This window comes from Ochotona princeps, chromosome 2 (assembly GCF_030435755.1).
Source record: "Ochotona princeps isolate mOchPri1 chromosome 2, mOchPri1.hap1, whole genome shotgun sequence".
NCBI lineage: Eukaryota > Metazoa > Chordata > Mammalia > Lagomorpha > Ochotonidae > Ochotona > Ochotona princeps.
The window spans coordinates 132,548,338-132,558,522 of NC_080833.1; the positions used below are offsets into that span (position 1 = coordinate 132,548,338).

General features: G+C 50.2%; 1 pseudogene; it reads left to right on the plus strand.

Annotated features, from left to right (window-relative positions):
* The first annotated feature begins 3,782 nt into the window (after positions 1–3,782).
* Positions 3,783–6,360, plus strand: LOC131478299 (pre-mRNA-splicing factor SYF1-like; annotated as a pseudogene).
* The last annotated feature ends 3,825 nt before the right edge of the window (positions 6,361–10,185 follow it).

Here is a 10,185-nt window from a genome sequence, read left to right on the forward strand (position 1 = left end):
CTGACATGACTCAAGCATTTCTGGGATTTAGATGGTGTGTTTAGAAAAAGTCCTAGCAGGGAGTCAGGACTGCCTGCTGCCCAGTGTTGGTTTGTGGGCCTGTTGAGCCAGGCAGGGAGCAGCCCTGTCTCACTGCTGTCCCTCCCACATGTCCTAGGGCATCAGAGGTTAAGACCCCTTTGTGGGATCCTCACTTTTGGGTCAGCCCATGGAGTAGGGATGGAAGGCCAGTGGTGACCCTAAAGAGCATGCAGCAAGGCCATCCCAGAGGAGGTGCTGCAGCGCACTCCAGGGAGGCCAGAGCTACTGCTCCAATCCCCATTTCCCCCTGAAAACCCAAGCCTTGCCCACCTAAGTATCTCCTTCCTCTTCCCTCCCTGCTTCCCCTCTCTGCCACCTGTCTGTCATTCTCTCTCAATCCCCTCCTCCTTCCCTTCTGTTTTTTTTTTTAATTTATTTTTATTGGACAGTCAGATTTGCAGAATGAGGGAGAGACAAAGAAAGATCTTCCATCTGCTGATTCACTCCCCAAGTTGCCGCAACGGCCAGAGTTGAGCTGATTAGAACCCAGGAGCCAGGAGCCTCTTCTGGGTCTCCCATGTGGTGCAGGGTTCCAGGGCTTTGGGTTGTCATGCACTGCTTGCCCAGGCTACAAGCAGGGAGCTGGAAGGGAAGTGGAGCAGATACAAGTGAGGACTTTAGCCACTAGGCTAATGTGCTGGGCCCTTTCCTCCCTTCTTTCCTCCTCCTCCTCTCTCTCTCTCTCTCTCTCTCTCTTTCTTTCTCTCTCTCTCTCAAGTTATTTGTTTTTGATTAGACAGCAGTAGGAAACATTAAAGAAAGGACATGGAAAGGCCCAAGATAGACCTTGGTAAGCCCTTGGAATAGGCCAGGTTTGGCGCCTGCTAAAACAACTTCACTGATCGTTCATATAATTACACAGCCCTCTCGGAGAAGTGCTCCATGGGCCCGCGGACCAGCATGCTCACTGCCCACGTCCTCCTGGACAGCTGCTGACTTTCTGGAGCTCTTCATAGGTCCTAGATGTTAGTTCTCTGTCGGCTGCAGAGTTTGCACGCATTTCCTCCTGTGCTGGTGGCTGCCTCACGATGGTTCTGTTCCCTTTGCAGTGCAGATATTTCCTAGCTCACCACGATCCCATTGCCATCTTGCTTTTCCTGCCTGTGCATCTGAGGGTCTTGCCTGTGTCTGTGTCTCGGGGTGTTTCCTCAATGTTTTCTTCCAATGATTTGACGGTGTCAGGGTGTGGATCCTTCATCCGCTTGCATTAGTTGTGTAAGCTGTCAGGAGGAGCCTCGTTTCACTCTTGTGCACGTGTAGATCCAGTTTTTCAGCACCATTGGTAGAAGATACTGTCCTTCCCCCCGGGGTTTGACTTCATTTGTCAAGTGTTGGTTGTAGATGTGTGACCTGGTTTCCGGGATTTCTTTTCTGTCCCACTGTCCATGTGGCTGCTTTGTCTGGTGCCAGGCTGTTTGGATTGTGATGACTCTGAGCGCGTCTGAACTCTGTACTGGGACACCTCAGCTTGCTTTTTGTTGTTGAAGATTTCTTTAGCTATTCTGTGTTATTTGTGTTTCCATGGAACTTGAGTATCATGTTTTCTAGATCTGAGGAGGATAGCTTTGGTAATTTTATTGAAATCACACTGAAACTAAATTACTTTCAGTAATATGGGCATTTTAATGATATTCTTTTAATTCAATTTGCCAGTAAAAGTTTTTTTTTAAAGTTCTTGCTCCCTGTTTAAAAATGATCATTAATCAAGTGGAATTATTTTTGTTCCCAGTGACCTTAAATTTCAGTGGAAGATCTAGCTAGCAATTCTGAGCCATCAAGTCAGCATCTCAGTTGGAACTTGCAGGGGGAAGGTGCTGCAAAATTTCCATCGTGCCAGGGCTGGAGCCGGGCATCTCGACTTCCGGGGAAGCTGTGCCCGCATGTTGAGACCACAGGCATGCTGTGCTTCCTTCTCACTCTTGCCCCCCACTGTCAGCTGTGCCAGGGAATTAGTGGGAATGACGACAACTGGCTTCAGGAGATCAAGGTGTGGGCAGCACTTGATGACAATGGCATCCTGTGTGGGCACCAGTTCTAGTCCTCGCTGCTCCACTTCCAGTCCAGCTCTTTATTAATGTGCTTGGGACAGCAAAGGATGGTCCAAGTCGCTGGTCCTCAGCACCCACGTGTGAGATCTGGCCATAGCCCTGCTCACCTCTGGCTGTTGCCTTCTGGGGAGTGACCCAGAGCATAGAAGATCTCTCTCTGTCTCTCTCTTTATATCTAACTATCTCAAAAAATAAAACAGGTCAGGTTTTGTCCTGGAACCCTCCTCCTCTATTCTTTAGCATCTAGTCATACAGTTCTTAATGTTTTCTTGGGGCCTGCTCACTCACACCTAGAGACTCTGCAGTCTCCACAGACTTTTCTAGTACTGTGGTCACAGTGGCGATGCTGTGGCAGGGGACCATGAGGAAAAACAGCTCTCAGAAGCTGCTGGAATGTCCCTGCAATTGCAGTGCTGGGGGCAGCTTGCCATGAAAAGCCCATGCTCACATGTGGTCAGCAGTCATTGCCTCTCTCTGGTGATGTGAGAAGGCTGGACCCCTGGGAGGTGGGAGCTCCTTCTTGCATCTAGCTTGCCAACTGATGGTGGGAAAACTGGGGCTGGGCCGCTCAGTGCTGGGCAGCCTGTAAACCAGGGATGGGCTGCTTCTGCAAGAGGCCCCAGCCCAGGGAAAAAACAGGCATGTTCCATGTCAAAGGGGCATTGCGGAAAGACACATGGGCATTGAGGGGTTAGCTGAGTTAGGTGCCAAGCACATGTCTGGAGCGGCTTGTGGCCAGGGGGCAGTGGCTCTTTGGGCTCCATTGGCCCTGAGTGACCAGTGGTGGTGGATCATGGTCAGGTCTCTTCCTGTCTTTCTTGTAGGTCCCTGGACTTCCTGTGCATTCTGCTGTGCTGTGTTAACAGGCTCAGCACTTGGCTCCTCTGAATGGGAAAGCAAAGCGTGTTCATCTCCGATGCACCAACTCCCCACGGGTCTGACTCCCCGCAGGTGTTGTGCCCTCTGCCTGTGCCTTCCCCTCCCCAGCCCTCACCTTTCCCATCTGAAAAACACAGCTCTCCCCATCAAGGTCATTCACTGATTCCTATCGAAAGCAGTCTTCACCAGCTCAGGAAACTGCCTGAAAAGCCATTTTGGACACAACAGAACCACTCCCGTAGGTGTTCCCGGAAGAATTCAGGCCCGCATGGTCTCCTGTGCTGCGGCATCCCAGGCAAATGCAGCATGCAGCAGAAGCCCATTGTGCAGTGCGTGCGCTGTACAGTCTAGTCCAGCCTCCGTCCATGGCCACCCAGGCCACCAGGGTCAGCGACTGGTGGCTGAGGAGGGAGAAGCAGCCAGCACGATGCTGCCCTGCAGAGCCGTCTTGCATCTGCCCAACAACCTGAGTGTGCGCTTCTGCAGGTAAACTGTAACTTCCAATCCTGATAGGAATTGTGACCTCTGACAGGATTGTTTGTTCAAGAGGATTAGGTGTGCCTTTTAGCCAATCACAGTGACATTATTGGGTGAAGGGACTACCTGAAAACACCCTCCTACCCTCCGTTTCCATCAGCCTTTACAAACCTTGAACTTGTGCTGAATAGACAAGACAATCCTCACCAGCTTTTCTCTGGTGGTTCTTCAATAGAAGAACACCATTGCATCAGGACCAGTGACCTTGGGAACTGTTGCCGGACTTAAAATCCCAAGATGCAGCAACTGGAGAAATCAGCATCAGATGAGGATCTTCCCTTTGAAAAGGAGATCACACAAAACAAGTACTGCATCAAATCCTGGCTCTGCTACATCAAGTTCAAACTGGGGGTCTCCAAACCCAGGCTCAACTAGCTGTATGAGCTGGCGCTCAATGTGCTGCCTGGCAGCTACAAGCTCTGGTCACATTACCTAAAGGAGTGGAGCGCCCAGGTGAAGCACCGCTGTGTGACAGACCCCACCTATGAGGATGTCAACAACTGTCACGAGAGGGTCTTAGTATTCATGCACAAGATGCCCCCGCTGTGGCTGGATGACTGCCAGCTCCTGATGGACCAGGGCTGCATCACACACACCACACCTTCAACCACACCCTGCCGGCCCTGTGCATCACACAGCACTGCCGCCTCTGGCCCCTGTACCTGTGTTTCCTGGGCTCACACCCTCTGCCTGAGACAGCCATGCGAGTCTACAGGTGCTTCTTCAAGGTGAGACCCGAGAACGCTGAGGAATGTATTGACTACCTCAAGGGCAGTGATCAGCTGGACGAGGCGGCACAGTGCCTGGCCACCGTGGTCAATGATGAACACTTTGTGTCCAAGGCCGGCAAGTCCAGGTACCAGCTGTGGCTCGAGCTGTGTGACCTCATGCTGCAGAAGCCTAACAAGGTGCATTCCCTCTGCATGGAAGCCATCATCCGCTGGGGCCTCACCTGCTTCACCAACCACCTGGGCAAGCTCAAGCTCTAGTACTTGCTGGCTACTACAGCCGCCGCGGCCACTTTGAGAAGGCTTGGAAAGTGTACGAGGAGGCCATCCAGACCGTGACGACTGTGAGAGACTTCACACAGGTTTTTGACAGCTACGCCCAGTTTGAGGAGAGCTTGATCTCTGCCAAGATGGAGGCAGCCTCGAAACCGGGGTATGAGAAGGAGGATGAGGACATGCACCTGGAGCTGCCCCTGGCCCGCTTTGAACAGCTCATCGGCTGGCAGCCTCTGCTACCCAACAGCATTCTGATCCACCAGAACATGCATAAAGTATAAGAGTGGCATAAATGCGTGGCTCTGCACGAAGGCCATCCTGGCGAGATCAACAAGACATACATGGAGGCCGTGCAGACAGTGCACTTCTCCTAGGCCATGGGCAAGGCCTACACGTTGTAGGTTGCGTTTGCCAAGTTTTATGAAGACAGTGGGTAGCTGGACGATGCCCGTGTAATCCTGGAGAAGGCCATGAAGGTGAACTTCAAGCAGGTGGACAACCTGGCCAGTGTGCTGGACCAATGTGGGGAGCTGGAGCTGTGCACGAGAACTAGAAGGCGGCACTGAGGCTGCTGAGGAAGGCCACAGCACTGCCTGCCCCCCCAGATGACTACTTCGACAGCTCAGAGACCCTGTAGAGATGCGTGTACTAGTCCCTGAAGCTATGGTCGATGCTCGTCGACCTGGAGGAGAGCCTGAGCACCTTCCAGTCCACCAAGGCAGTGTATGACAGCATTCTGGACCTGAGAATCGCCATGCCCCTCACGGTTATCCACTATGCCGTGTTCCTGGAGGAGCATAAGTACTTTGAGGACAGCTTCAAGGCCTATGAGCGTGGCATCTCACTGTTTGAGTGGCCCAACATGTCCGATATCTGGAGCGCCTACCTGGCCAAGTTCATCACTCGGTAAGGGGGCAGTAAGCTCGAGCAGACCTGGGACCTCTTTGAACAGGTGCTGGATGGCTGCCCTCCAAATACTGCAAGACTCTACTTATTGTATGCACAGCTGGAGGAGGAGTGGGGCCTGGCCTTGCATGCCATGGCCATGTATGAGCACGCAACCCTCTCTGTTGAGCCTGCACAACATACTCCAACTCTACGTCAAGAGGGCGGCTGAGATCTACAGGTTCACGAGTACCTGCAGCATCTACCAGAAGGCCATCAAGGTGCTGTCAGACAAGCATGTCCCGGAGATGTGCCTGCAGTTCACGGAGATGGAGTGCAAGCTCAGGGAGATTGACCAGGCCCACTCCATCTACAGCTTCTGCTCGCAAATCTGTGACCCAAGGTTGACCAGTGCCTTCTGGAAGACTTGGAAGGAGTTCGAGGCATGTCACGGCAATGAGGACATGATCCACAAGATGCTGCAGGTCCACCGCAGTGTGGAGGCCATCTACAATACACAGATCAATTTCATGGCCTTCCACATGCTCAAGGTGTTGGGCAGTGCTACAGGCACCATGTCTGACCTGGCCCCGGGGTAGAGTGGTGTGGATGACATGAGGCTGCTGGAACAGAGGGCCAGGCAGCTGGTAGCCCAGGCTAAGCGGGACAAGTCCCAGCGATCCCAGAGCAAGATCTTGTTTGGGAGGAGCAATGCTGCCTGTGAGGAGCTGGCCGAGACAGCCCAGCAGGACAACCCTGAGGAGATCCAGCTGGGTGAAGATGAAGAGATGGACCTGGAGCCCTGTGAGGTGCTGCTGTGGCAGCAGAGTGTCCCAGTGGTCATGTTCAGGAGCCTGAAGGAAAACTACACCACAAATCTGCCTAGGAGGCAGCAGAGCTGGGTCAAGTACTTGTGTCCCCACTGACTGGATGGAGGTCCGGTTCCACATTCAACCCTGGCCATGCCTGCCACTTGTGGGCCCTTGTGCACTGAATCAGTATGTGGGAGCCTCTTCCCTTTCTCTTAATTGAACAAATGAGTGCTTGTATGAATAAAATAACCTTTTCCAGTGTCACATAGTGACACAAATGCTTATCTTGGATTCACTTTCTTGGCAGTATTTCCATCTCAAAAATGGGCGGGGCATGGGGCTTGGGTGGAGGGAGCTTCCATCTGCATGGCAGCTGCTGGAAGTACCAGGTTAGACTCAATGCTTGGGGCACTGGCCATGACCACGGCTGACACAGAGGGGAGCAAATCCTGGTTTTATGTGGCCTACACACCAAATGGCACCAGAGTTGAACTAGGCTTCAATGCCCATTGACATGTGAGAACTGAATGGGATGCGGGACACACTGGACCAGTCTGCTGTACATACTGGCAAGCACGGGAAACATGTCAGAGGGTTCTGGCTTGGTGGGGGTTACTGCCGATTGCTCTGAAGAGGCTGTAGCTCCCACTGGGTTGTGTGAGGGCCAAACGTGTGGTGGACAGGATCGGGCTTGGCACCAAAATCCATTGGTTTGTGTAGAAGGCAGGGCTGGAAATAAAACTGACCTAGAAATTGCAACCACCGGCATATGTAGAGGCTGATTCAGGCAATGATCTGTGCCAGACCCTGTACTGGCAAGCTCACACAAGAATCTGGTCTGGAATCATCTCAAACAAAGTTTTCTTGGGGTTCACCCCAATCAAACTGAACTCAGAACCCCAACCAGGATGAGATTTGCACATTCCATGGTCTGACCATGGAGTAAAGCTGAGCCTCTTCAGAGGCTCAGACACAGAAGTGGACAGCAAATGCAGGTGGACATGAAGGATATGATAGTACATTGGAGCCTACTTATAACACCTGCTACTAGAGCAGAGGATAGAACAACTGGATCAATTACTCCAGCCAAGTGTTGGTAGCGAAAATCTGAGCAAGTGGAGGTGCTAACGTGGACTCTGCCTGACAGTGTAAGAGATTTCACCGTGCTTGGAATGGCAAAATTGGCAGCAATTCAGAACAGTCAAACTATTGAAACAACTTGAGCAGTGTTCTCAGAGAATGGCTCACATCGGGGACAGTTGGTGTGGCTTCTCCCTTTGTCTCTCCCCTTTCCCCAGATACAAGAAGGAAGAAAGAAATGTGGAAACAAGAGCCTTATCCACTTTCCTGTAGCCCTTGACCCTTTGAGCCATAGTCAACTATATAAAGGTCATCAACATTTTTAAAAAATGGGCAGGACCAGTCAGGATCCCTTCTTGCCTTAGCAGCAGGTACTGCATGCACATTGCAAAGCAGGACAGAAAGTAGCATTTGTTATTTCATTATGTTGACTTTAGCGCTGTCAGAAAACCAACCCCAGAGGCTTGCCATGTTTTTCCCAAAGTTACACAAGCTTTTCCCTTTAAGATGGCAGAATCATCTTGTTAGAGGCCACAGCGAGGTAGCAGTTCTGTTTCTAAGGGACCCAAGAGTCTGCAGCCAGAGCACACAGAGGACAATGGAAAGGGCAAAAAAAGAGGAGACTTCTGCAATTTTAATATTCCTTAGAAGTTTAGCTTTTGCTAGAAAAAAGTATCTTCCTTATTCTTCTGATCGTGACCAGAGGGGCTTAAAGGGCACTTGGAGACCTCTTCCAGTCAGTCACTGGGAGTTGAAAGTGGAATTACCAGGAATCACTGACCATCTAGAAAATGGATCCAACCCACGCCACCTGCTGGTGACTCACTTGCTCTGCACCTGGGTGTGTGCACCATCTATTCAGCTTAGTGAGCCCAGGTTGAGCTCCCAAGGGAGTCAGCATTTATTACCAAATCTCTTCACACTGTGCTTAGAAAAGCAAATATTCTCTTTCATTAATACTAGGGCAGTACTGGGTAGTCAAAGGGAACATAAATGAGGCTTGTACAAATGTTGCTGTTGATAAGCAGGGAAAACATAGCATTAAAGATTTGACCCCAGGTGAGAAGAACTGTGGTTTAGTGAATCCTGTAAACCTCAATTTACACCCACATTGCAGTGGGTGTTTTTGACTCTCATTGACTTCAATGAAAATTGTCAGTATGTGATAGTTTTGTGAATTTGGGGAGGTGGTTTTTATGTAATTTTTTTCCTGGATATTTCCAAAAAAGAATTCTTTTTAAACATTTTTAATCATTCTTATTTGAGAGGGAGGCAGATATACAGAGAGAGGCAAGAAAGAGAGGGGGCAGGGGTCCCTCCAATTGCTGGTGTACTCTCCAAATGGCTGTAAGGTCAGAGCTGAGCCAATTAGAATCAGGGGCCAGGAGCGGCTTTCAGGTGTCCTATGTGGTGCCCCTGTAGGGTGCTGGCACTGCAGGCTAAGGATTAGCTTGATAAGCCACCATGTGGGCCCTAAGATGAAATTCTTTCAAATTGCTCCTAGAAAGGAAGTCTGTACATTGTAACATTATCATATACTGTGATATCCAGTGCCAGGCAAAAGGTGAAGCAAAATAAAGCTCTCTGTCTCTCTGGGCACTGTGATTGTTTCTCAGGGACACCTGTCATTCTCTGTCAGGAGGGAGTGACCGCTAGACCTGGATTATCTCCTTTGTGGAAAGCAAGCAAGTCTGTGTAATCATTTTTACTTTGCAGGAGGTGGGAGACAGAAAGCTTAGACCATGCAAATAAAGCAAATGGAAGGACACAGACCTGGGGCTCAGGGCTTCAGAAAGGAGGCTCAGTGAACAAACCTGCCACTTGTTGTCAAGACCTTTGGAAATGCTAATTGGATTATAAAATAGTGGGTTCCACTTGAATGAATCCTTGGCCCTGATTTGGTGCCTTGTTTAACATGATACCTAAGAGAAGACAGCTTGCCCCTGGCAGCTGATCATGAATGGCACTATCTTCCTGCTTAGAATTGGAAACCGCCATCTCTGCATATTTCAGCTGACAGTGGGCTTGCAGTCACATTTCTTCCACTCCTCACTGTGGGCTCTCTTGGGAGTCATGCAACCTGCCTGAGGTCCACCTTCCTGGGTCAGTGCTTGGGTTTCTTGTGCTGCTGGACTTGAGCTGGTATTTCTATCTTCCCATTTCTCACCACTGGATGCCAGTGGAGGACCAGGGCTGAAACACCAAAGGCTATGGCTGTTTTTGAGCAGGCTAGGGAGTGTTACAAACAGAAGGATGATCCCTTGTTCCAGCAAGTCATCAAGCCTAGCAATGACCTTGAGTTAAGTGGAGCTAATCGGAAAATGTTGTTAGGCTTCATTCCCTAAGTGTTACATGATATTTTCATCCGGAAATTGAGAATGAGACTCAGAGGATTTCTGTTCATCCCAGCAAGAGGTTATGTGAATCCAGGTTCCTCTGACTTCCACTTGCTCCTCTTGTAGGTGTTGCACAGATTTGACTCCACAAATGAGCAGCTCCTGTGCTCTGAAATGACAATTTGGGACACAGGTGTCATTTTGGGGATCTGACTCATCCCTTATGTAGAAGGTGACGATCTTCTATGAGAGCTATTCCATTGGATTTCTGACATGAGAGAAACTAGGGATCACTTTCATTTCTCTGTGTATTAGTCCAGCTTCCTTGGTTAGAATTGGGCCTGAGTCTATTAACCACGGAGCCACTTTTTCATCACCAATCACCCGCGCCAACCTCTTGGGTTTTCTCCTAGCAAATTTAGATACACTTTAAATGGATTTTACCTAAAACATGAGATTCTAATATGGCTTTATGATGTGGATTTGCCTCAGCATCCTCTAGCGAGCTCCTCCAGGTGGGAGC